The sequence below is a fragment of the Capra hircus genome, chromosome 12 (genome assembly GCF_001704415.2).
Source record: "Capra hircus breed San Clemente chromosome 12, ASM170441v1, whole genome shotgun sequence".
NCBI classification, from domain to species: domain Eukaryota; kingdom Metazoa; phylum Chordata; class Mammalia; order Artiodactyla; family Bovidae; genus Capra; species Capra hircus.
Genome location: NC_030819.1, coordinates 21,867,457 through 21,892,973, shown reverse-complemented (window position 1 = coordinate 21,892,973; position 25,517 = coordinate 21,867,457).

Genomic DNA, 25,517 nt, shown 5'->3' with positions numbered 1-25,517 from the left:
CTCACCTTGGTTCTTGGCACATCCGATTTACCAGTTTTTTTTATACATGACTGCAACCAAGATCTGCCCCCAGCACTTTACAGAAATTGCTTTTTTATTAGAATCTCTAGGGTCCTGCCCTCATAAATAAAATTTCAAAAGGCTATTTTAAAAGGAAAGCTGATAATATATATGTGAAAAAAAGTGAACAAAAATGGAGTTAGATTTTTAGGTATGAAAGGAGGCTATATTTGTTCAAAAGAATGTAACACTAAGAACAATTTTTTTTTTTTTTTTTTTTTTTTTTTTAGTTTTTGACTGAGTATAGGACCCTCCCATCTCTTAATTATGAAGGGGTGCTTTCTTTCCTCTCTACTCTTACTGAATACAAGTATCTTATTATTGGGACTTATTTGATACACTTCCTTTTCTTCCTGCTTCTCTGGCCGATTCCTTAGTTCCTTGTTGGCTGTTTTTCCAGCCGGTGACCTTCACACATTGTAGACTCTTTCAGTCCTAGATAATTCCATTTCCACACATACTTTATGTCAATGTCATCGTCTCCCCTGACTACACTTTCCATATTCCCACATCATAGCAGCTTATTTTTCCATTTTAAAGGGCATATAAGGTATTTTTTTTTTACAGATATATGTTGTAGAATTCTTAAAACGGTTTTCAAGGTATGAATAGAATTTGGAACAGCCACTTTATTTGGAACAGCCAGATAATTCGGTGGTGTAGGGGAGGAAAAATAGTTTCCCCTCTTACTTCTTAATTTGTTTTTTCTGGCACCTGGAGGACCCCTTCCATGGTTGGAAAAACAGGACAGGATCTTAAACAAGGAAAAAAAAAAAATCAGTTGTGTGCCTATGTACATATAGAAGCTCACAAAGATATGAAACTCAAAAGGTGGCCAGGTGATTGAGACATATATATTCTGAACTAAAGAAAAGGACCGAGGTGTGGGGCTTTAAGCTGGGGAAGGCAATTTGTGGGAATGGGAGAAGAAGCGATGTTTCGTGAAACAAAGGTTACCCTGCCTTGCAGATAAATCTCTCACATGAAAAAGTTATCTCTGGTACTAGCTCTCTCCCTAGGACAGACCTCCATTCAAATGGAAATTTCCCTTACAGAAAGGTAACTCTTACTCTGTCTACAGAGCTTCTCCTGTGTCTGTGAAGTGAGGTGAAGTGAAAGTCGCTTGGTCCTGTCTGACTTTGTGACCCCACAAACTATGCAGTCCATTGGCTATACCCACTGGAGTGGGTAGCCTTTCCCTTCTCCAGGGCATCTTCCCAACCCAGCGATCGAACCCAGGTCTCCTGCATTGCAGGTGGATTCTTTACTAACTGAGGTATCAGGGAAAGCCTGTGTCTGTAGTTTCTCAAAATAATCCTAATGCCAAAGAGGCTTATTTTGGGGCGGCATAATCTGATACCGCCAAAAGTATCAGATTATTCAAAAGTTTCTTACAAAACTAACCATGCTCTAACCATATGTGTGTGTGCTGTCAATTCAGTTGTGTTCAACTCTTTGTGATCTTGTGGAACATAACCCGCCAGACTTCTCTGTCCATGGGATTCTCCAGGCAAGGATACTGGAGTGGGTTGTCATGCCCTCCTCCAGGGGATCTTCCTGGCCCAGGGATTGAACCCGCACCTGTTATGTCTTCTGCATTGGCAGGCTGATTCTCTACCACTACCGCCAGCTGGGAAGCCCCTCTTAGGATGTGATCCAGCAACTGAACTCCTTTGTATTATTACAAACCAGATCTTTCAAAAATTCATTTCAAAAAGAATATAAAGGAATTGTTCAAATCTGAAAAACTTTGAAATGTCACATGCGCTTTACATGAAATTAGGAAAGATGGTTTATTATTATATTTTATTATTGTGTGTGTATGTTAAGTCGCTTTAGTTGAGTCCCACTCTTTGCGACACCATGAACTGTAGCCCTCCAGGCTCCTCTGTCCATGGGATTCTCCAGGCAAGAATATGGTATAGGTTATCATGCTCTCTCCCGGGGATTTTTCTGATGCAGGGATCTGCAATGGCGGATCTTTACCACTGAGCCACTGGGGAAGTCCCTATTTTATTATTATTATATCACTATTCACTTTATTTGCTTAATAAGAGAAAGAATGATCTTAATAGCAGAAAGCCCACAGGCTTGTGACTGGCAGAGAGGAGGCAAGCTGACAATAAAAATATGAATTGGAAAGTAAACAGAGTGCCTGAGGCCAGGTCCAAACAATACCTGGAGTGAGAGATTTCAGAAACTCTTGTTTAATATAGGCAAGTCTGGGCTAAGAGCCTCTAGAGGTATACTTTTAAGGCAAGTGTGAGATACTTCCTGAAGGAATTCCCTCTGAAACCTAGCTGTATTTTAAAGCCTAAAGTGGTAGGCATTTAACTCAAATGCCCCTAAGGAGAGGGGGAAAATCAAGAAGCAATGCCTGCATGGTGGAAGGCAAGTCAAAAAACAAGCTTTCAAAGTGAATTCAAGACAATCTTGCCCTGATTCTTGTTCAATATATGTTTCTAGTTAAATAGCAATAATTGATTTCCACAGCATCTCTGTGGGATATTACAACATGTAGGAAAAACATCAAAGTGTTTGGTAATTGAAAAGCAGCAGAATATACCACCCCAAAATGATACCCCTCTATAAATATAATTCAGGACATGCTACCCCCAAATATACTGCTTCAGCATATTGATTATTTTGAGTTATAGGTACTTGGAAAACAGCAAATACAGGCCAGGGTTTTCTCTGAATTCCCTTTATGTGCCTAAACACAGAGACTCCAAAAGGAACTGAGCTGTTATGAATTCCCTCCCTAGGAGTTTCATCAAGCAGGAAAGATTGACTCATCTCTTTTAGGAGAGGGTACTGTACACCCACACCACACCCAGACACACTTATTCACAATCTATCATATGTCCCATCTGTTCTTCTAAGGGCCCGGTTTCATTTCTTGTAAAAATCATTTTCTCTCTCCTAACAGGCCCTCATTATTTCCCTTTCCCTATTATGACAAGATGTAAGTCTGATTTCTAAGCCATTTCAGGAAGTTACTAATTTTCTCCCACATATGCATGAAGTATACATATTGGCAAATTTCTGAGTTACTTTTCCTCTTGTTAATCTATCTTTTATTACAGGGATTTCACTTGAGAACTTAAAACGATAGAGGCAGACTAGTTTTTTCTCCCATATACCATCGATCATACTTGAAACCTAAAATTTAAAGTTTGATTCAATATTTAAAAATCAAAAGTATGGGACAGTGAAGCATTTGAGAAAGAGAAACACACACCAGAGAGTAATTTTTTAAAACCATACAAACATAATACTAAGTTCCATTGTAAAGGGGAATTGGAGTGAAATATTTCTAAAAACCATTTCCAAAAGTTGCAAGCTGAATAAAGTAATGTGAAACTATTAAATGAGATGACCTGACCTGCTGAAAGCAATTTAAATCTCACTAAAGGAAACATTCAGCACTTTTCACATGTAGATAGAAACAGTTGTCTTCCAAAGGGTCTGTTATTTTAGAAAGACTAAAACATATGAGACGATATCGGAAAATTGCCCTTTGGATACTTAATGGAGAGCATTATAATGACTTTGTGCCTAGTGAATCTACTCTGAAAAGATTCAGTCAGCTTGCACTGGTAAGCATAGTATGCTTTTTTAAAAATTTAATACCTAGTTATATTCCGCCAGTTGGCAATTATTTTTTCCTGGCAGAGTAGGCACTTTGTGGATTCTATTATAACTTGCAATTACAGAATATATCAGTTTTTGAATTTCAAATTTGAGCAAAACCTTTCATGAATACCTGTATTTATTGATTCATATTTACCCAAAATGTAATTTATTCTAAGAAACATATATGATGCAAAACTGTTTTTGGTCTTTGTCAGATAATATTAATAAATTAGTAATTTGTATTTCAAATTATCAGAAAGGAATAGTACTCATTAAAATTTTATTCTAAGGGAAATCTAAAATAATGAGTTCTGGTTGTAAAAAACATAATAATATACCTACTCAGGAAAAAAAGTCAGAAGGAAAAATAAGGAAAACAGAAATGAAAAAATTTCACAGGTGTCTGTTTCATAATGTATATGCAAAGCTAATTGTGAAAACATTCATTATCTAAATGAAAACAGCAAATAGAACAATCTAAATATCAAATACTACGTTTCTCTATATTATAACATGAGATAGAAGATATAATTTCAAATATATTTGCCACTATGAGACATGTCTAGCTCTTCAAATTCAAATGTGGATTCTAGATTATGTTTCTAAAAGCGTTTACTGTTTAGAACTCACTCATAGGATTTCTTAGAACAAATGCCACTTTATTTGAAATACTAGACTATAATATCTGTGAAGAGAAGGAATTTCTGTCCAGAAGACCTGGGACAAGTGGGCATCAATATTTATTGGCTGAAAATATGAAGTATATGAATAAATTTTCAAATATGAAAAATTATCATATAATATTAATGTTCCTCTAAGATGATATATGATCATGCAATAATAGAACAGAAAGCAATTAGGATAGTTTCATTACAGATGATTATTAACTCTGTGACACTGGACAAGTCACATAGTCATCTGAGTCTCTGTCTTCATTTTTAAGATGTTGCTATCGCTGTTCAGTCGCTGAGTTGTGTTGGACTCTTTGTGACCCAATGGATTGCAGCACACCAGGCTTCCCTGTCCTTCACTATCTCCTGGAGTTTGCTCAGACTTATGTCCATTGATCTGGTGATGCCATCCAACCTTCTCACCTTCTCTGTCCCCGTCTCCTGCCCTTAATCTTTGCCAGCATCAGGGCCTTTTCCAATGTGTTGGCTCTTCACATCAGGTGGTCAAAATATTGGAGCGTCAGCTTCAGCATCAGTCCTTCCAATGAATATCCCAGGTTGATTTCCCTTTAGGATTGACTGGTTTGATCTCCTTGCAGTCCAAGGGACTCTCAAGAGTCTTCTCCAGCACCACAGTTAGAAAGCATCAATTCTTTGGTGCTCAGCTTTCTTTATGGTCCCACTCTCACATCTGCACATGACTACTGGAAAAACCATAGCTTTGACTATATGGACCTTTGTTGGCAAAGTGATGTCTCTGCTTTTTAGTATGCTATTTAAGTTTATCACAGCTTTCCTTCCAAGGAGCACGTGTCTTTTAATTTTAGGGCTACAGTTGACCATCCACAGTGATTTTGGAGCCCAAGAAAATAAAGCCTGTCACAGTTTCCATTGTTTCCCCATCTATTTGCCATGAAGTGGCACGATCCTAGTTTTCTGAATGCTGAGTTTTAAGCCAGCGGTTTCACTCTCCTCTTTCACCCTCATCAAGAGGCTCTTTAGTTTCTCTTCACTTTCTGCCATTAGAGTGATATCATCTGCATGTCTGAGGAATATAGCTCACATTAATTTTTTAAAATTCTATTCTGTCTTGCCTGGGTTCCTATAGGCACATGTGTGAAGTTACTTTATTAACATAAGGTTCTAGAAACTAGGGGAAAAAATAAACTTGAAGATCCTCAAAATTAAAGCTTAAAATACAAAATTAAAAATATTATTTATTGCACAGAATAATTAAAATTTTATGCTTTGTAAAATTTCTTTTTACAAAATTATATTATCAACTTTATGTCTTGGTATAACTCTTGATACAGTTATTTATAAAAATATGCTTGTTTGGCAGCTCTTTGAATATTTGCCTGAGGTTCAACAGGCAGTTTTAAATTAATTAATTTTATATCCTTCCCCACATTATTCATCATCATGGCCCTGATGTCTTTGATAGCAGTATCTACAGTTTGAAGTAATAATGCTTCATCAATTCTAGAATCATTCCTGTGCAAGTTATCTAGTTACATTTTATAAGCAATATTTTAGTCCCTTAAATAACTCATTAACTTAATATTATATTCACAATTATACTTACATGATTTTTTTTACAGGTGTAAGTTGATGGAGATAAGCACTCATTAATTTTCTTTATGAAGATTTGCCTTTAAGATGATTAAGTGATGATTGTGTTTTCACACAGCACTGCAATTTTCTGTCATGTCTACAGTTCCTTTGATTCTACAAGGATGTCACACTTCCTAAACTTATTTGTTTCAAAATTTAAGCATGCTTATGTGGGAGTTCAGCGGAAGGAAAGATGCGCATTCATAAGAACAAACATCGATATCCCAATGAAGCCATTGATTCATCAGGCTAAACAAATACATCACTAATTTATCTGCCAACAGGACAATTTTACTAGGATTTTTTTTCTTTTTTCATTTTTATTATGTTCAATAGCTCTAGAAAATATTTTGGGGTGTCAGGGAAAGAGAAGTGATAGAGCTAGAGCCACTGGGAGTAATACAATTGGGAATCAGATGCTCCTTTGCATCCCCTTTGGTCCTGGTCCTCCCTTTTAAAATACATTTCTAGGACAAAAGTTCTTTATCTTAATCTGTGGCTGAAAATTTAAACACTAGATCTGTGGCTCAAAACTTAAAAAGTAGAAGGAAGGAAGGCAAGTGGGGAGGATCAAGAAAAGAAAACAGAATATTAGAAGGCAAAAACAGGATAAAAAACTGAAGTATGAAGTCATTAGCTATAAAAAAAATCTCAGTTTTAGATGACTCTATTAGGTAGAAGGTTATGTTTGAGACATTAAACAATTTCAGCCAAAGGAGACAAGAGCCTTATTGAGAGGGATTAAAAAATAGAAATTATTATAACACATTAAAGAAATAACCTTTTTGTCACTTTTTATGATTCTGATAAATTTCAAGTTTTATAATAGCATTCTTATTTTATATGTGGGAATCCATTTTAGAGAAGCTTAGGAATTTAATCTGGATATAGGTTTGGGAGAAGGCAAGTTATGTGGCTATTACTTTCTTGCTCACATTACCCCAACCCTCAAATTGTTAATATAGTCAAATTCCGGTTTATTGTCTTTGGTTTAATTCACTGTATTCAAATTCATCGTAACTTTCACTATTGAGGGTGCATGCCAAAAAAAAATAGTCTACATTTCTGGTAGTACGCATATAAACAGACTGCTTCTTTGATAAAGCAGAACAAATCAAAAGGGAAAAAAAGCGTAACTTGATCAATGTACACTCGGGAGACATTCACAGTGCCAAAATATAACTTTAAATCAGGTATTTCAAACTTGTACAAGTGAAATCTCAATAGCATTCACTCTATTGAAGATAAGAATCAATAAAATATGTTTAATCTAGAAGAACGGTGCCCCTTTGATTGTGTTACTTCAAAAGGTGTTGAAATTATACAGAAGCAACAGTTTCATACATTTTTAAACCTATTTTCAGAAGTATTCATGCTTTGGGATTATCTGTTCTTTTTCCAATTTTTGAATCATTACCCAAAATGTTTAGTGGTCTTCATCTTTCATCTTCCTGCCGTGACATCTCCTTTATCACATAGTTAGACACCTGCTCCAGGCATGGCTTTTCTCTGGGGTAAGCTGCCACCTAAGAGTTATTTGAAAGGTAACAGGCAGGCCACCTTCATTTAAAAACAAGAGCCTCCCTATTTCTTGTGACAAATGCTTGGATTCCATTAAATCATTTACTCAAATTACAGAGCGCTAAAAATGAAGACTGATGAGCACATTTATAAGTCATTTATCCACTGGTATGAAAGAATGGATCTTTTTAACCTGAAAAAATATCATTTATAAGAATCAGAAGGCCCTGCCTATGTGGAGAATGGTGTTGGAAATTATTTTAAAGTCAGGCAGGTCTTTGAAAGCTACAGTGTATCAACCAGCCACCAAAACAACCCATGAGGAATTAATTTGCATGGCTCAAAAAATAAAAATATGAACAGAGATATAAGGAGTAATGTTTCTATAATCTTAACATCATTTTAATATTTTCTCGAACTCTAATTCATTTTTATGAGCAATCCACAAGGTCGATACTATGGAAACAAACAGAAAGGCAAAAACAAAACAGACATTGGATGCACCCAGTATGTCTAAACTAATTTTATATAACTTGCCAAATTAGTTCATACACACCCAATATTTTAAAGAGGTCAAGTTTCTTCAGGAAAGTATCACAACACTGGCACCAGACCCAGTTCTTTTTCCACTTCAGTATTGCCTTTATTTGGATGTTTTATCAGGCAGGAAGGCTTTTACCACAAGTCACGAAAAAACTAATTAACAGAAACTTAGGTTGTCACATGTAGGGGAGGAAAAATCATTTTCTCTCTATCATTCCGAGTTCTTAGCTGAGACTCCTATAATAAAAGTCAGGTTGATAACAGAAAAAAAAAAAAAGAAATTTCTTAATGTATATACCTCATGTACACACAGGAGACATCCAGGGAAAAATGAGTAACTTTTCCAGGTGACTTAGAATTCAAATTTAAATAAATCTTAATAGGGAAAGAGGAAGAGGGATGAGGCCTGTTAGGAGAAAGTAAATGATTTTGGGGAAAGCTGAATGGGTTCTTAGAGCTAACAGATGGGAGGCATGATAGACTATGACAGAGTGTGTCTGGGTGTGGTATGGATGTCTTGTCTCTTCTCCTTTAATAAGAGTCAACCTTCACTTGTTGATGAAACTTCTGTGGAGGAGGTTTATGACAACTGAGTTCCTTTTGAAAATGGCTTTAGGCAGATAAGGTGAGTTCAGAGACAAATTCCTGCCTGCATTTGATGTTTTCCAAATACCTAGAGATCAAAAGAATCAATGTAACCAAAGGGCCCGGTCTGGGGATGCAATATTTTGTTACCTTTCACTCATATTAAGTTTGCAGATAGGTGTTACTAGTTTAAATGCAGCAGCTCCAGGAAGCAGTCAAGATATTGGCCACCCTTAATATATATTAAATACATTCCAAAATCTTCAGAGACTTGGCCTTTTGTCCTTTTATTTCAGGATCACATGAATGTTGTAATCATCTCCCAGTATTAACCTCCATTTGTGATAAGTCACTTCAGTTGTGTCTAACTCTTTGCAACCCCATCAGCTTAGCCCTCCAGGCTCTTCTGTCCATGCGCTTCTCCAGACAATACTGGAGTGGGTTACCATGCCCTCCTTCAGGGCATCTTCCCAAACTAGGGATCAAACCCGTGTCTCTTACGCCTCCTGCATTGGTGGGTGGGTTCTTTACCACTAGTGCCACCTAGGAAGCCCCATTACCTCCATCTGCTAAGTCACTTCAGTCGTGTACGACTCTGTGTGACCCCATAGAGGGCAGCCTGCCAGGCTCCCCTGTCCCTGGGATTCTCCAGGCAAGAACACTGGAGTGGGTAGCCATTTCCTTCTCCAATGCATGAAAGTAAAAAGTGAAAGTGAAGTCACTCAGTTGTGTCCGACGCTCAGTGACCTCATGGACTGCAGCCTTCCAGGCTCCTCCGTCCATGGGATTTTCCAGGCAAGAGTACTGGAGTAGGGTGCCATTGCCTTTTCTGAAATTACCTCCATATATTGTTTCAAACAGGAGAAGCAAAGTGAGTTTGTAGGAGCTAGTTATCCTCATGATACATCTGTTATTAGAAAGCAAAAGTTTTCCAACCAAAGGCTACCTATACCCTGAAGATTTCCTTCTATGCTGTATTGGCCAAAACTCGGTCACATGGCCAGCCCTGGTATAAAGGAAATAGAAAACGTATCTAGTGCTTACCTGGCATAGCAGAGTGGGTTTGCTATAATCGGCTAAGCTTAATCAGGATATATCCCTGTAATCAGGAACTCAGTGGTCTTAAAGCAGATTAGGGTTTTGTTGGCAAGGAAGGATAGAGAGCAGCTAATAAACGAACAAGTTTCTTCAGGGGAAGCTTAACGATTTTCTATGCTAATATCTGTAATACATTTATTTTTCTATGGTCCTTTGAAACCAATATAAGACATAAATAAAAGTATGCCTAAGCCAAATTTTAAGGGTCAGTAAAGTTGATCTAATGTGATAGACTTTGGTGGGAATGTTCTCCCATATCACTCCATTATGTTCTTTCACAGTTTTTATTTCTCTGCGATGAGAGAGATGCTACATAATAACATTTCAGTCAAGAAAGGAGAATGATATTTATTTGCACCTTCAATTTGGCAGTAGGTAGGTTAGTAACTTTTACATGTTTCACATTTAATTATCAAAATAATAAGTGAGATGTCTATGAGTATATATATTTGCATACCAATAGATACTCGGAAATGTTAAGTAATTCACCCATATGCAATATTTTATCTGTTAAAAACACTAACAAAATTAGAAGAGCTTTGATATATGAATTTTTCTCACATCATTTGGAATAGTTTCATTCTGCAGTAACAGATTTAATATTAATATGGATCATTTTTTGGTTCAGTTCAGTCACTTAGTCATGTTCGACTCTTTGTCACCCCATGAACTGCAGCACGCCAGGCCTCCCTATCCATCACCAACAGCCAGAGTCTACCTAAAATCATGTCCATTGGGTCAGTGATGCCATCCATCTCATCCTCTGTCATCCCTTCTCCTCCTGCCCTCAATCTTTCCCAGCATCAGGTCTTTTCAAATGAGTCAGCTCTTCCCATCAGGTGGCCAAAGTATTGGAGTTTCAGCTTCAACATCAGTCCTTCCAATGAACACCTAGGACTGATTTCCTTTAGGATGGATTGGTTGGATCTCCTTGCAGTCCAAGGGACTCTCAAGAGTCTTCTCCAACACCACAGTTCAAAAGCGTCAATTCTTCTGTGCTCAGCTTTCTTTATAGTCTAACTCTCACATCCATACATGACTACTGGAAAAACCATAGCCTTGACTAGATGGACCTTTGTTGACATTTTTAGGTCACAGTTTTAATGATGTCTGCTGAATGAATTAAGACATGATATGGGTATTGGTGCATAAATATGCAGAATATGCTCATTTGTTTATCCATGCAACAAATGACTTTTGAGCATATAGCAACATGTGCCAAAAAAACAAAATATTTTTAATAGGTTTTTATTAATTTAGTTTTTAATTGGAGGAAAATTGCTTTACAATGTTGTGATGGTTTCTGCCATACAACAACGCAGATCAGTCATAATTGTATATATATATCATCTCCCTCTTGAGCCTACCTCTCCTCCCCCCATCCCACCCCTCTAGACGATCACAGAGCACTGGCTGGGCTCCCCGTGTTACAGATGGACTCCTCACCAGCGATCTATTTCACACATGGTAGTGTATATGTGTGTGCTACACTCTCCATTTGTCCCACTCTCTTCTCCCCCACTGTGTCCACAAGCCCATTCTCTATATATGCATCGCCATTCCTTCCTTGCATATAGGTCATCAATATCTTTTTTCTAGATTCCATCAGTTCAGTTCAGTTCAGTCGCTCAGTTGTGTCCGACTCTTTAGGACCCCATGAATCGCAGCACGCCAGGCCTCCCTGTCCATAACAAACTCCCGGAGTTCACTCAGACTCACATCCATCGAGTCAGTGATGCCATCCAGCCATCTCATCCTCTGTCGTCCCCTTCTCCTCCTGCCCCCAATCCCTCCCAGCATCAGAGTCTTTTCCGATTAGTCAACTCTTCTCATGAGGTGGCCAAAGTACTGGAGTTTCAGCTTTAGCATCATTCCTTCCAAAGAAATCCCGGGGCTAGATTCCATATAAATGCGTTAATATACAATATTTATCTCTTTCTGACTCACTTCACTCTGAATATCAGGCTCTAGGTTCATCCACCTCACTAGAACTGACTCAAATTTGTCCCTTTTATTTTTTTTGTTTATAGCTGAGTGATTGTATTTATGTTCCATATATTCTCTATCCATTCATCTATCAGTGGGTACCTAGGTTGCTTCTATGTCCTAGCTATTGTAAATGTGATGCTATGAACACTGAAATATAAAAAATTATAAAAATATATATGATAAAATTTATTTTCCAAAAAAAGTCCTCAGGTTAGCCAGGTAAACAGATACAGCCACGGGCACTGCTATGTTTTCTATTAATATTATGAAAGAGATATTCCCATGGATTGACAGATGATCACACCTATGCTTGCCGTTGTTCTAATCTAATCCCTAATGAAGGTTAGAAAGGTGATACTTCTAGAAGTCTCTCCAAAGTACATGAAACCTAAAATATCCTTCAGAAGAGGAATGTCTTCAGGATTCTCTCTACATCAGTCTTTCCTGAGTTTCTTCCTGGATTATTTGAGCTATATTCTAGGGTGGTGAGGACTGTCCACATGAAGGACACAGGTTGGTAGTTCTGGATTCATATTTGCAACTCCATGGCCTGTCAGATAAAACCCTTCCCACTAGTTGTAGTTTTATTAGTAAGATCTTGGAGAAATCAATCAAATGTCCTGGTTTGGGTCATGTTTATCTCCTTACTGAGGGAAGTGGGTTTGTACTTTTTAGCAGAATTTAAGAAATGGGAGAAATAAAACCACATGAACACACACAGATGCACACACACCATATGCTCACATCTGTGTAAGACGTACACATCTGGCTCTATATAATAGAAGTGACCAGAGCCTTCATGTAGTGACCTTATCTTCTCTGGCTGGATTTTTAGCTTTCCATCTTGCATTCTGTAATGTGGGTAGAATAAAGACTGTAAGTGATTTAGTTGTTTTTAATGAAATGTGCCTTTCAGGAGTGCTGTTCTTAATGCTTTCCTGAACTAGCCTTCCCTTTTATCCTGTCTTCTGTTACAGTCTCTTGTACTTCAATACAAAAGGGAATTCCTTTTTTCCTACTCTTTTATTATTGATTAGGGAAAGCTCAAAGACCTTACTTTATCCTGATATCCCTACAAAAAAAGGTACCACATATAACTGTGTAAGTTAGACAGGGCCCAGTTCTAGGAGTTGCTATTCACCTAGTCTATGAGATAACTAGTGTCCTCAGGGGCTCAAATATTCTCAAAAAGTTGTTCATTGTTACTGAAAATGCATATATTCAATACTATAGGAATAAATTAACTCCTAATGTTGGATATGTAAGCTTTTCCATGAAACTCATATAGTCACTTCACTTATTGCCCAATATTGGACCTCTGATTCTTACAACATATCCGAGTTTAAGGATCTCCCACCCACATTTTTGGGTCACATCTGTTAACAGACACAAACTTTGCAAAAATTAACATTAGAAGTATGAAGACATAAAAATATCATCCCAATCTTTTATTATTTTCCTATAGGATCAAATAACAACTATTACTATTAGAAAATTCTACCAAGACTGTGTTCATATTTTTTATATGGCTATACATTCAATGAAGCCCAAGTGATTCAAACCTATACAATATTTTTGTTTTGATTTGTTTTTAGTATTAGCAGCCTCAACACTTTTCACTGATACTCTAAAGACAATAAATAACTCAAAGAGTATATCCATTCCTGAATATTGGTTCTCTTTGTTACAATTATTTTTCTATTTGGAAATTAGTTCAAATTCTAGATATTAGTGTATAGCGAAGATGTGTATTATTTATTCACGAAAGTTCTATATTTGGACTTCAAACAAAATTCTATATAAAAGTTTATGATGTAAAAATCTGATATTTCCTTAACCCTTATTTTAAAAATCTAGCCCGTCAAAAATGTCAAATGTTGACAAGGTCAACAGGTATATGCAAAGGTACTTAGCATCATTAATCATCTGTTGTTGTTTAGTAGCTAAGTTGTGTCTGACTCTTTGGAAATGCAAATAAATCATAATGAGATATCACTTCACATGGAGGTTACACAAGAAATTAAGCATAGAACTGTCAAAGGATCCAGCAATCCCAGTTCTGGATATAAGTGAAGAAAATAAAATCATTGTCTCTAAGAGATATTTATACTCCCATGCTCACTGCAGCATTATGTAACTTAGTCAAGGTGTGGAAATAACCTAAGTGTCTGTCTACAGATTTAAAACATTATAGTACATATATACAATGGAATATTATATTCAGCCTTTAAAAGAAGGAAATCTTGCCATTTTCAACAATATAGATTAACCTAGTGGGCATTATGCCAGACAGAGAAAAACAAATACTGCATGGTATCATTTATATGTGAAATCTTAAAAAAAAAAAAAGAAGTACATATGTAAGGTGATGGATGTGTTAGTTAACTAGATAAGAGATAGTGCTTTCACAGCGTTTGTGCATTTCAAATCATCACACTGTAAACTTGTAATGTTACAATTTCCTTTGTCTATCATACCTCAAGAAAGCTGAAAGAATGAGGAAATTTTTAAAAATGCATGGTAGTAAATTTTAGAGAATTTTTATGTCTAAAATATTTTTACTCTACTGTAATATTCAATCAATAGTTTATAAGCATATTATAGGGGTGGATCAAGAGAGGCTAAGCATGCATGGTCAGCTATCATGTTAAGAAGGGGTTTTACTTGTTCATGAGGATATCAGGAAATGATGGAGACCTTTGAATTCCTCTTAATTAGCAGTGTTAGAGTACTTAGGGCAAGACATCTAGAGTCTTTAGGGTCTGGAGCATTGAAGCGCTCCCTGCTGATCTTATTCAATTGTCACCCTCTTGCTTCAGTTTCTTCTCTTTAATAATTTGCAAAAAATATTATCTACCTAATACAATCGCAATGGTTATGAGATAAGATTGTATGTTCCACAAAGCTGGCATAGTTGCACACTGTAAGGTATACTGGTTAAGAACTGGGGCTTGTGGAATCAGGATATTTGGATCTGATTCTTGGCTGTATCATTTGATGGTATGAAGTTTGGCAAGTTATATAACCTCTCTAAGTCTCAATTATTCACCTATGAAATGAGGATAATAATAGTTTGTTCATAGAATTGTTGTGAGGTTTGCATATGAAACAGAATTATTTATAAAGTATTTAGGACAGTGGTGGGTACGGAGTTAACATACAACAGTATTAAATACTAGTATTTATGAAACATGGTCTAATCAGAGATTGATAAAAGTAAGTCAAAAGCATAAAGTTAAAAAAATTCTCACCAATCTGTTTGTTAATATTTTGAGTCCATCGCCATAACTTAGCTAGGTAATAGTCAGTGATTTTTTTAAAATGATGACCTTAATCAAAAAACTTTGTGGGGGCTTCCCTGGTGACTCAGTGATAAAAAATCTGCCTGACAATGCAGGAGACACAGGTTTGATCCTTGGGCCAGGAGGAACCCATATGTTGCGGAGCAACAAAGCCCATGAGCCACAACTACTGAGCCTGTGCTCTGGAGCCTGGGAACCGCAACTGCGGGGTTGGTGCCTAGAGCCCCTGCTCCACAACAAGAGAAGCCGCCTCAATGAGAAGGCCATGTACCACAACTAGACAGCAGTCCCTGCTCGGCACAACTAGGGAAAAGAGCCCACTGCAACGAAGACACAGCCCAGCCAAAATAAATAGATAAACATTAAAAAACCTGTTGTGAACATATGTGTTAGTATTTGGTGTGAAATCAGATTAAGTGAACACTGTTTCAAATGTTTGAACGAAATGTGTACAACTACATTGGACATATAGTTCAAGCAAACTGTAGAATTTCATGACTAGCATCCCTGAAAAACTATGAAACTGTTTTTTTAATGCCCGTCGTTATGGAGCTCTTTCTTGAGGAAATTGAAGCCTGACAACCTTGCTGCCATCTGGAAACATCTAACATCTGTGACTGTAAACATCGAAACACAGCTGTTGCAGTTCTGAGTAAGCACTCCAATTTATTTATTTTTGACTTAAAAAAGTCTTCAGTTTTCATCAAACATCACAGTTGTTAAGCCATGTTCTTGCAGCAGGAGGAAAAACAAGAGAAATCACTATATTAAACATTTAAGAGCAGTACACTTTCTTATATGTTATTTAAAGGAAATATAATCCCACTTAATTAAAAAATGTATGTTGTGGATGTGCCTGGGTTTTGGAAACCAAATAATTTAAAGTTACAAGGATGTTAGAGATCTTTGAGTGCATTTTACAGTTAGAATACTATAAAAAGTTTTTCAGAGAGGCAAGTAGGGCTTCTCAGGGTCACACAAGCAGGTAAGAACAGGAGCACATTTTTATTCTGTTGTTTTTGCACTGTGCAAAACACAACGTATTGTGCGTGCATGCTCAGTTGCTCTAGTTGTGTCTGACTCTCTGCAAAGCTGTGGACTGTAGTCTGCCAGGCTCCTCTGTCCATGGGATTCTCCAGGCAAGAATACTGGAGTAGGTTGCCATGCACTCCTCCAGGGGATCTTTCTAAGCCAGAGATCAAACCTGGCTTTGATCTCACGGATCAAAGAGGAGAAGGAGGAGGAAAAGTTGTGTCCTTTGTGTTTCCTATATCTCCTGAATTTGGCAGGCGGGTTCTTCACCATTAGTGTCATCTGGTAGGCCTGCACAGGTAGTATTGTTCAGTTCAGTTCAGTTCAGTGGCTCAGTTGTGTCTGACTCCTTGCAACCCCATGGACTGTAGCACTCCAGGCCTCCCTATCCATCATCAACTCCTGGAGCTTGCTCAAACTCATGTCCATCGAGTCAGTGATGCCATCCAACCATCTCATCCTCTGTAGTCCCCTTCTTCTCCTGCCTTCAATCTTTCCCAGCATCAAGGTCTTTTCCAGTGAGTCAGTTCTTCACATCAGGTGGCCAAAGTATTAGAGTTTTAGCTTCAACATCATTCCTTCCAATGAATATTCAGGACTGATTTTCTTTATGATACAATGATTGGATCTCATTGAGTCCAAGGGACTCTCAAGAGTCTTCTCCAACACCAAAATTCAAAAGTATTGATTCTTCAGCACTCAGCTTTCTTTATGGTCCAACTCTCATATTCATACATGACTACTGGAAAAACTATAGCTTTGACTAGACAGACCTTTGTTGGCAAAGCAATGTCTCTGCTTTTTAAAATCCTGTCTAGGTTGGTCATAGCTTTTCTTCCAAGGAGCAAGCGTCTTTTAATTTCATGGTAGTATTTTAAATAACATTAAAACTTGAATCATTTTCCCAATTCTAAATCAAAATAGTTCTAATTCAGTTTCTGCTACATTAGTTCTTTTAATTGCTACCTCCCCATCAGCAGCCAGTTCAGTTCAGTTCAGTTCAGTTCAGTTCAGTTGCTCAGTCGTGTCCGACTCTGCAACCCCATGAATCACAGCAAGCCAGGCCTCCCTGTCCATGACCAACTCTTGGAGCCTACCCAAACTCAGGTCCATCGAGTCAGCGATGCGATCCAGCCATCTCATCCTCTGTTGTCCCCTCCTCCTCCTCCAATCCCTTCCAGCATCAGAGTCTTTTCCAACGAGTCAGCTTTTCTCATGAGGTGGCCAAAGTATTGGAGTTTCAGCTCCAGCATCAGTCCTTCCAATGAACACCCAGGACTGATCTCCTTTAGGACAGATGACACCACCATTATGGCAGAAAGTGATGAGGAACTAAAAAGCCTCTTGATGAAAGTGAAAGAGGAGAGTGAAAAAGTTGGCTTAAAGCTCAACATTCAGAAAACTAAGATCATGGCATCTAGTCCCATCACTTCATGGGAAATAGATGGAGAAACAATGGAAACAGTATCAGACTTTATTTTGGGGGGCTCCAAAATCACTGCAGATGATGATTGCAGCCATGAAATTTAAAGACGCTTACTCCTTGGAAGGAAGGTTATGACCAGCCTAGACAACATATTCAAAAGCAGAGAGATTACTTTGTCAACAAAGGTCTGTCTAGTCAAGGCTATGGTTTTTCCAGTGGTCATGTATGGAGGTGAGAGTTCGACTGTGAAGAAAGCTGAGCGCCGAAGAATTGATGTTTTTGAACTGTGGTTTTAGAGAAGACTCTTGAGAGTCCCTTGGACTGCAAGGAGATCCAACCAGGCCATCCTAAAGCAGATCAGCAGCCAGGGAGACCTACAAAAAAGTCCTATAACTTTAGTACTTCGAGTAAGCTAACTGGATGTAACTCTCCACACTCCAGTCAAACTCCCTGAAGATCAGTACTTTCTGACCTCTTATATTATGTATTCCTTCTGTATTTAAACGCAGCACCTTCTAACTGGTTCTATCTTTCTACCTACTTTGCCTCATCCTCTTAGGCATTCCTCTCCAGGCTCTGCCGTCTGAAGGTGGGTCCCACCACAGCCCAGAACATCCTAGGCCACCTACCATCTGTCTGGAAGGGAAGGATGGGCAGTTTCCCATAACCTGAAGAACATGGGATCTTTTGGTAGTTTCTGTGTTCAAAACACAATTGAAATAGTGACACCAATACTTGACCTGACAGTAAAGCCAGGTTCTGGTCATCAACTTCATTATTAAGACGTGCAGATTTTACAGATTGCAGTTTAAGCCTCAGTCTTAACCTTTGAGTTTCCTGAGAAGCCAAGTTCAAAGCCATGAAGTTCTATCTAATGGTGCAAGAGTGCCTCCAAGAGGCAGAAAATTAAGTTACCTTAAGCAAAACTAGAAACTAAAGGGCATGCCAGAGCTTCCGTGGTGGCTCAGCTGGTAAAGAGTCTGCCTGCAATGTAAGAGACCTGGGTTCGATTCCTGGGTCTGGAAGATGCCCTGGAGAAGGAAATGGCAACCCACTCCAGTATTCTTACCTTGAGAATCCCATGGACAGAGGATCCTGGTGGGCTATAGTCCATGGGGTCCCAAACCAACCAAAGGGCATGTCAGGATCACCTGCATGTCATTAGAACATTGACAGTAGTTCTTGCCACAACTAATATAAGAGAAATTCACAAGTGGTTAAGTAATATTTCCCCTTTGGATACGACTTTCCTCACATTTTTAACTCTATGCTTTCTCTAGAATAGAAAATGAGAATAATATGCTTTGCATAGCTAGTTTCAGTCTTCGTCTATGCTGCTGCTGCTGCTGCTGCTAAGTCACTTCAGTCGTGTCCGACTCTGTGCGACTCCATAGACGGCAGCCCACCAGGCTCCACCGTCCCTGGGATTCTTCAGGCAAGAACACTGGAGGATTTGGGAAATAAACTTTTCTTCAACTCAAAATTAATTAGAAGAGTTAAATGAATTAAGGCACTTATACAAGGGTCTGCTGCTGCTACTGCTAAGTCGCTTCAGTCATGTCCAACTCTGTGCGACCCCATAGACGGCAGCCCACCAGGCTCCCCTGTCCCTAGGATTCTCCAGGCAAGAACCCTGGAGTGGGTTGCCATTTCCTTCTCTAATGTATGAAAGTGTAAGGTGAAAGTGAAGTCGTTCAGTCGTGTCTGACTCTCAGCGATCCCATCGACTGCAGCCCACCAGGCTCCTCCATCTATGGGATTTGCCAGGCAAGAGTACTGGAGTGGGGTGCCATTGCCTTCTCCAATACACAGGTCTAGTATATAGATTTACGAAGTTTATAATATATAGCTTATATAGCATAAAATATGCTGTATATACTAAGTAGCACAATATATAGTATATAAAACATGTTTAAATATATAATATATAATGTTACAGAAAATGTTTAATACATGATATCCAGCATTTGCAATGTGGAGTATAAATCAAAATAGAACTATCATATGACATAGCAATTCTACTTCTGGGTACCAAATTTAGCATCTTGAAGACATATTTGCACTCCCATGTTAATTTCAGTATTATTCACAAGAGTCAAGAGGTTTAGGTTCCCTGGTAGCTCAGCGATAAAGAACTCCCATCTGTGACAGGAGTCAAGACATTTAGAAGCAAACTCAATGTCTGTCAATGGATGAATGGTTTGGACTCAGAGGGAGAGAGAGGGTGGGATGATTTGGGAGAATGACATTCTAACATGTATACTATCATGTAAGAATTGAATCGCCAGTCTATGTCTGATGCAGGATACAGCATGCTTGGAGCTGGTGCACGGGGATGACCCAGAGGGATGTTGTGGGGAGGGAGGTGGGAGGGGGGTTCATGTTTGGGAACGCATGTAAGAATTAAAGATTTTAAAATTTAAAAAATAAAAAAATAAACAAAATTTAAAAAAAAAAGAAAATGTAACACACTAAAACATTTTTCAATATTAAAAAAAAGTGTAATTCTGCCACAGACAATGACATTCATGCTACTCTCTTGCTCAGTAACCATCATTTGTTCCCTGTTGCTTACCAAATTAATTACAATTGATACATTTTGGTATTCAAGGCTGGATACAGTATGTTCTCAAATCCTTCCTTCCAATGTTCTCTATCATAGTTCCCCTAAGTTGTAGTATTGTTGCTTAGTTGCTCAGTCATCTCTGGCTCTTTGGAATCCCATGAACTATAGCCCACCAGGCTCCTCTGTCATGGGTTTTTCCAGGCAAGAATACTGGAGTGGGTTGCTATGTTTCAGCTAAACTATGATATATATCAACTATACTTCATAAACACTCTGGACTTTCCTATTTTTGAGTCCTTTCATTCTTTTCTCTCTTTCAATTGGAACTTTTCTTGCTATCACTCACTGGTGATAGAAAAAAGTCATGCAGAAAGTTATGCCAACCTCCTTGTAACTGTCACTTAAATGATTTTCACCAAGATCTTTCCCTGTGCCACTTAGCTGAATCCTACCACATCTTCTTACCATGTACTGGGCTTCCCAGGTGGCATTGGTGGTAAAGAACCTGCCTGCAAATGCAGGAGATGTGGGTTTGATCTCTGGGTCAGGAAGATTCCCTGGAGTAGGAAATGGCAACACATCTAGTATTCCTACCTGGAAAATTCCATGGACAGAAGAGCCTAACGGGCCACAGTCTATGGGGTGACAGAGTCAGACATGACTGAGTATGCATGAACCACATATTCAGGGTTTAACTACCACCTCCTCTAGGAGCTGCTCCTGATAATTTTATCAAGAAAACATGCTTATATATTTATGTTGTTTTTGTATATACATTTTATTAACAAAACTTGCTGTTTTGCTTAATCACTAAGTCATTTTTGACTCTTCTTCAAACCCCATGGACTGCAGCCTTTCAGTCTCCTCTGCACATGGGATTTCCCAGGCAATAGTACTGGAGCGGGTTGCCATTTCCTTCTCCAGGGACTCTTTCTGACCCAGGAATCAAACCTGTGTCTCCTGCATTACCACTGAGCTACCAGGGAAGTCCAATTAACAAAATTAGGCTCTTCCTATATAAAGTTTGGTATCCCAGTAGAGTCATTGTCCAAAAACTAAATCTAACTTTTAAGGCTTACATTTAGTTCTTTATTCCATTTTGAGCTTATTTTTTTGTGTGTGTATGGTATTAGAGGCTGTTCTAATTTCATTCTCTTACATGTAGCTCTCCAGCTTTCTCAATACCACCTGCTGGAGAGATTGCTTTTTCTCCCTTATATATTCTTGCCTCCTTTGTTGACGGTTAATTGGCCATAGGTATGTGGGTTTATTTCTGGGCTCTCTATTCTCTTTCAGTGGTCCATATATCTGTTTTTGTGCCAACACCATATTGTTTTGATTACTATAGTTTTGTAGCATTGTCTAAAGTCTAATAGAGTTTTGCCTACAGCTTTGTTCTTTTTCCTCAGGATTGCCTTGGCAATTCTGGATTTTTTATCATTTCATCCAATTTTAGGACATTTGTTCTAAGATTATTTGTCATGGGTAATTTGATAGAGATTACATTAAATGTGCAGACTGCTTTGGGTAGTAGCTTGTATATGTTTTTAATCAGGGTAACCTGTATTATTTAATTAATAAAATTTATGATAACCTGAAATTAATTTGTACATGTATTTATTCACATGTAGGCTTTCAAACATTATTAATTTAATAAATGGAGAAACTGCTCATTATGCTGTTATTGTAAACAGTGTTCAATAAGGAGCTTTTAAGTCTATATAAGAAGAAATATTGGGGAAACTCTCAGCGATATAAAACTTTGAAACTGGTCTCAAAGATGAGTAAATTTTTTATGTAGATAATAATTATATATTTTAAAATAATATTTGTATTGGCACTGACTTTACATATACAGACCATGATACAATAATTCTTCCACATTTTCTATGTATTTCTTGACCACTTCTCCATAAATATTTTTATGAATGTTTTTATAAATTCTCTGTAAATTTGCAAATATGAAATCTACTTCAGGTGCATTAATCCTATTATAATAAAGTGACTCAACATCACCACAAGTTTACTTTTTGTCCTTTTAAACCTCTCTGGCTATTTAAAAAAATGTTTACCTGCCATCTATAATTTAATTTTTAATATGTTCTTAAATATTAATATTAAAAATAGAGAGTACATAGATTCTGAATTAATAATTGAATTTCTGAACTCATTCTCAAATTGAGAAGCAGTAATTCTTTTATATCATTTCATGTCTTTTTCTATTCTTATTGGTCTGAATTTTTATCTGCAGCTTTGATGATCAGTAAAAGTCACTGCTACTTTCTTCCCTTACTTTGTGATTACTTCAGACAAAATGAAGTTCTAAGTGAATAATCAGTTTCCTTCTCATCCTTTCCATTTCCCCCATCCTTCTATAGTTTCTTCAATGTCTGAGATGAGGGGTCAATATAATTTCTAAATCTAAAGTCATTCATTCTATTCCACAAAGCAGGGCTTCTTTTTATCTTGTCTGTGGCCATTACTCTTCTCAGTATCAAGTTAAAGAAACAGGAAGATAATGTTCATGCTTCTATCACATTTTTATTCATTTGAATCTGTCACACAGATCCTTGTACATTCTTATCACAGCCTTTGATTCTCAGTGTTTTCCACCACTGTGTTCAGATTTTTTTAAAAATTAGTATTGCTCATCACAAATCTTGGCTAACATCTTTCATATTAGTTTTTTTGAGGTAACATATATAGGATTGCACACACTGATGTGTATGAATTATTTCCTGCAACAGACACATGCACATACTGATCTTAGCTTTTGCTAATCTATCGTCCATTGATAAAACCAAAAGGAAATTCAAGAGATTAGAAAACTGAAGAACATCAGCCTTATTCTTCCAAAAGTAGCATTTCTAAGACATCAATTTCTGGCTTTGTAGCCTTATATTTAATGTTTTAAAGGTAAGAAATGTTTTCAAGAGTAAAATAATTGACAAGAAAAAGAATGAATATTAGAGCCTATGCATCAGAAAGAATGGCTTATATTGTATGAAAATGATTTAGATATTAACCAAAATATTATTTTATTTTTCATGTCCCTGATCATCCTTGTCATTTTCCTTAATGCTTTCTTTTCACTTCTTTTTAAAATACTTTTCTCCCTATTCTTTCTACTTTCTCTTAAAACTAAATATGGCTTGAAATTCACTTGCAGGACTAGTAATAGCCAGTGGAAATGTGTAGGTTCTGAAAGCAGATGTGAAATAATAAAAATTATATGTTTTGCATTTATGTTGAATTTGAATGTGTAAGCAAATCAGCAAATGGAATTATGTACTAATCTCATTTTTTTTTCTCTGCACAAGGCTATTATTACCATCAAAATGTAATATAACCACAATAAACATCAGTAACGTTTCAGGGCACATAAACTTTTATGACCTTTTTGTCACCTAGCTACATAACCAAAATTTCCCAAACCACAAATACTTTCCTTATCTGCTACTTTCTTGGCCACTGGGAATTTTCAGGAATTTTCTTGCTTGTTTTTAAGAACAAGTTTATATCCCGACTCATGGCTGCTTTTGCTTTCCTAATATCTCTCTGCTGAGTGCTGGCTTCTCCAGTTGGTATTCTTCAAGTCTTCTATCACTATTAACATTTTGGAATACATATTGTTGTGGGTCGTCCAAAGCTATGACATTAACAAGGTGACAAAAATACTGCTTTCTCTCCAACTGTCATAGCTGACAGAACTTCACTCTTTTTGTCAGATATGAGAAGATACCTTTTCTCCTTGTAGTCTTTTATCATTTTTGCACACCTTTCGAGCAGCACCATTTGTGTGCCAAGAGGTGCAATTGCCTGAGGGAAGTAGCTGTCTTCTGTTTGTTTTCATTTTACTACAACTAATCAGCCAAAGACCTCAAACTACATCCCATGGGTCTACATAAGTGACGACACCATTGACTCCTGTCCCCTGCTTCATCCACTGTGCTTCTTACAGGCATGCCACAAAAATATCACAGTGTTTGTCTACTAGCTAAAAATGAAAAGAAATAAACAACAAATTAAGAACCCAAATATATATATTTTGTATGTATCATCTCATACAAAAGACGCCAAAGGAAAAAAAGATTGGCTCATAACAAATTGACATCTAGAATCATAAATGACATGCCATAAAGAAAATTTTAAAAGACACATAGGTGAATTGGAAATAAATGCTATATGAATGCAAAGAAATGTCATTCAATACATGAAAATTTCTTACAAATTACTAGAAACTGCAAATAATTTCCCCACTGTGGGGGGAAATGGACTTGAACAAGACTAGGTAACTAATAGAAGTACTGGAAACTCTAAAGTTCTATATTCATGCATTTTTAATATCACTAAATTCAAGTTAAGGCAATGAAATATCAAGTTTTCTAATGTCGATTGGTTGAATTTTTAAAAAGACACTATTTCTTGACTTTGGACATTGTCAGATTTATATAATTAAAATATTAAATGTAATTTGAATTGGTTAAAATATCTATTAAATAATATATAGAATTAAATAAATATAGAGACTATAATAACCATCTTTTATGTTTTTTAAAAAGATATAATGAGCATATACTTAGTAACCAGAAAATTATTGTAAGAAAACAATATATATAATTAATTTTAAAACATATTTGTTAATTCTGAAAATTAATTATTCAAGAAAATATCACATATTCCAGTTATTCCTGAGTTTAGACAGTAGTGTAGAAATATCTGATGTGTGTAGTTTCCTTTTTAATAACTAATTATAAAACCCCAGAATATAGAATATCAGTTTTAACTTTTTATCTTGTAAGATTGTATATTCCTTTTACTTTTCTTTTTGATTTCTGTTTGTTGAGATGTTAAAAAAGTATTATTTTCATTGATAAAATTATTATAATTACATTGCATTTGGTTACTTTTTGCCATATTTATTCCTTCTATACACATCTCACATCTCACATTGCTCTAGCTAAATAGTATCAAATAGGTGGTTTAAACAGGAATTTACATCTTACTTACAGTTCTAGAGGTCAGGAATTCCAAGATCAAGTTACTGGTCAATTTGGTCCCTGATGAAGGACTTACTTATAGGCTGTACCTTCTGACTATGTCCTTACAGGGCTGAGAGAGAAACAGAGAGATAGAATAAGACAGAGTACTCAAATCTCTCCTTTTTTTTTTAATAAGAACACTAATCCCATTATGAGGGTTCCACTTTCATGACCTCATTTAAATCTATTTCCTTCCAAGGTCCTCACTTCCAAATACCGTCACACTGGGGGTTAGGGCTTTAACATATGAAATTTCAGGGAACACAAATATTCAGTCCAGAAAACATGGAAAATAATTGTTCCTAGGAAAAAGCAAGAGAGTTCCAGAAAAACATCTATTTCTGCTTTATTAAAGCCTTTGACTGTGTGGATCACAATAAACTGTGGAAAATTCTGAAAGAGATGGGAATACCAGACCACCTGACCTGCCTC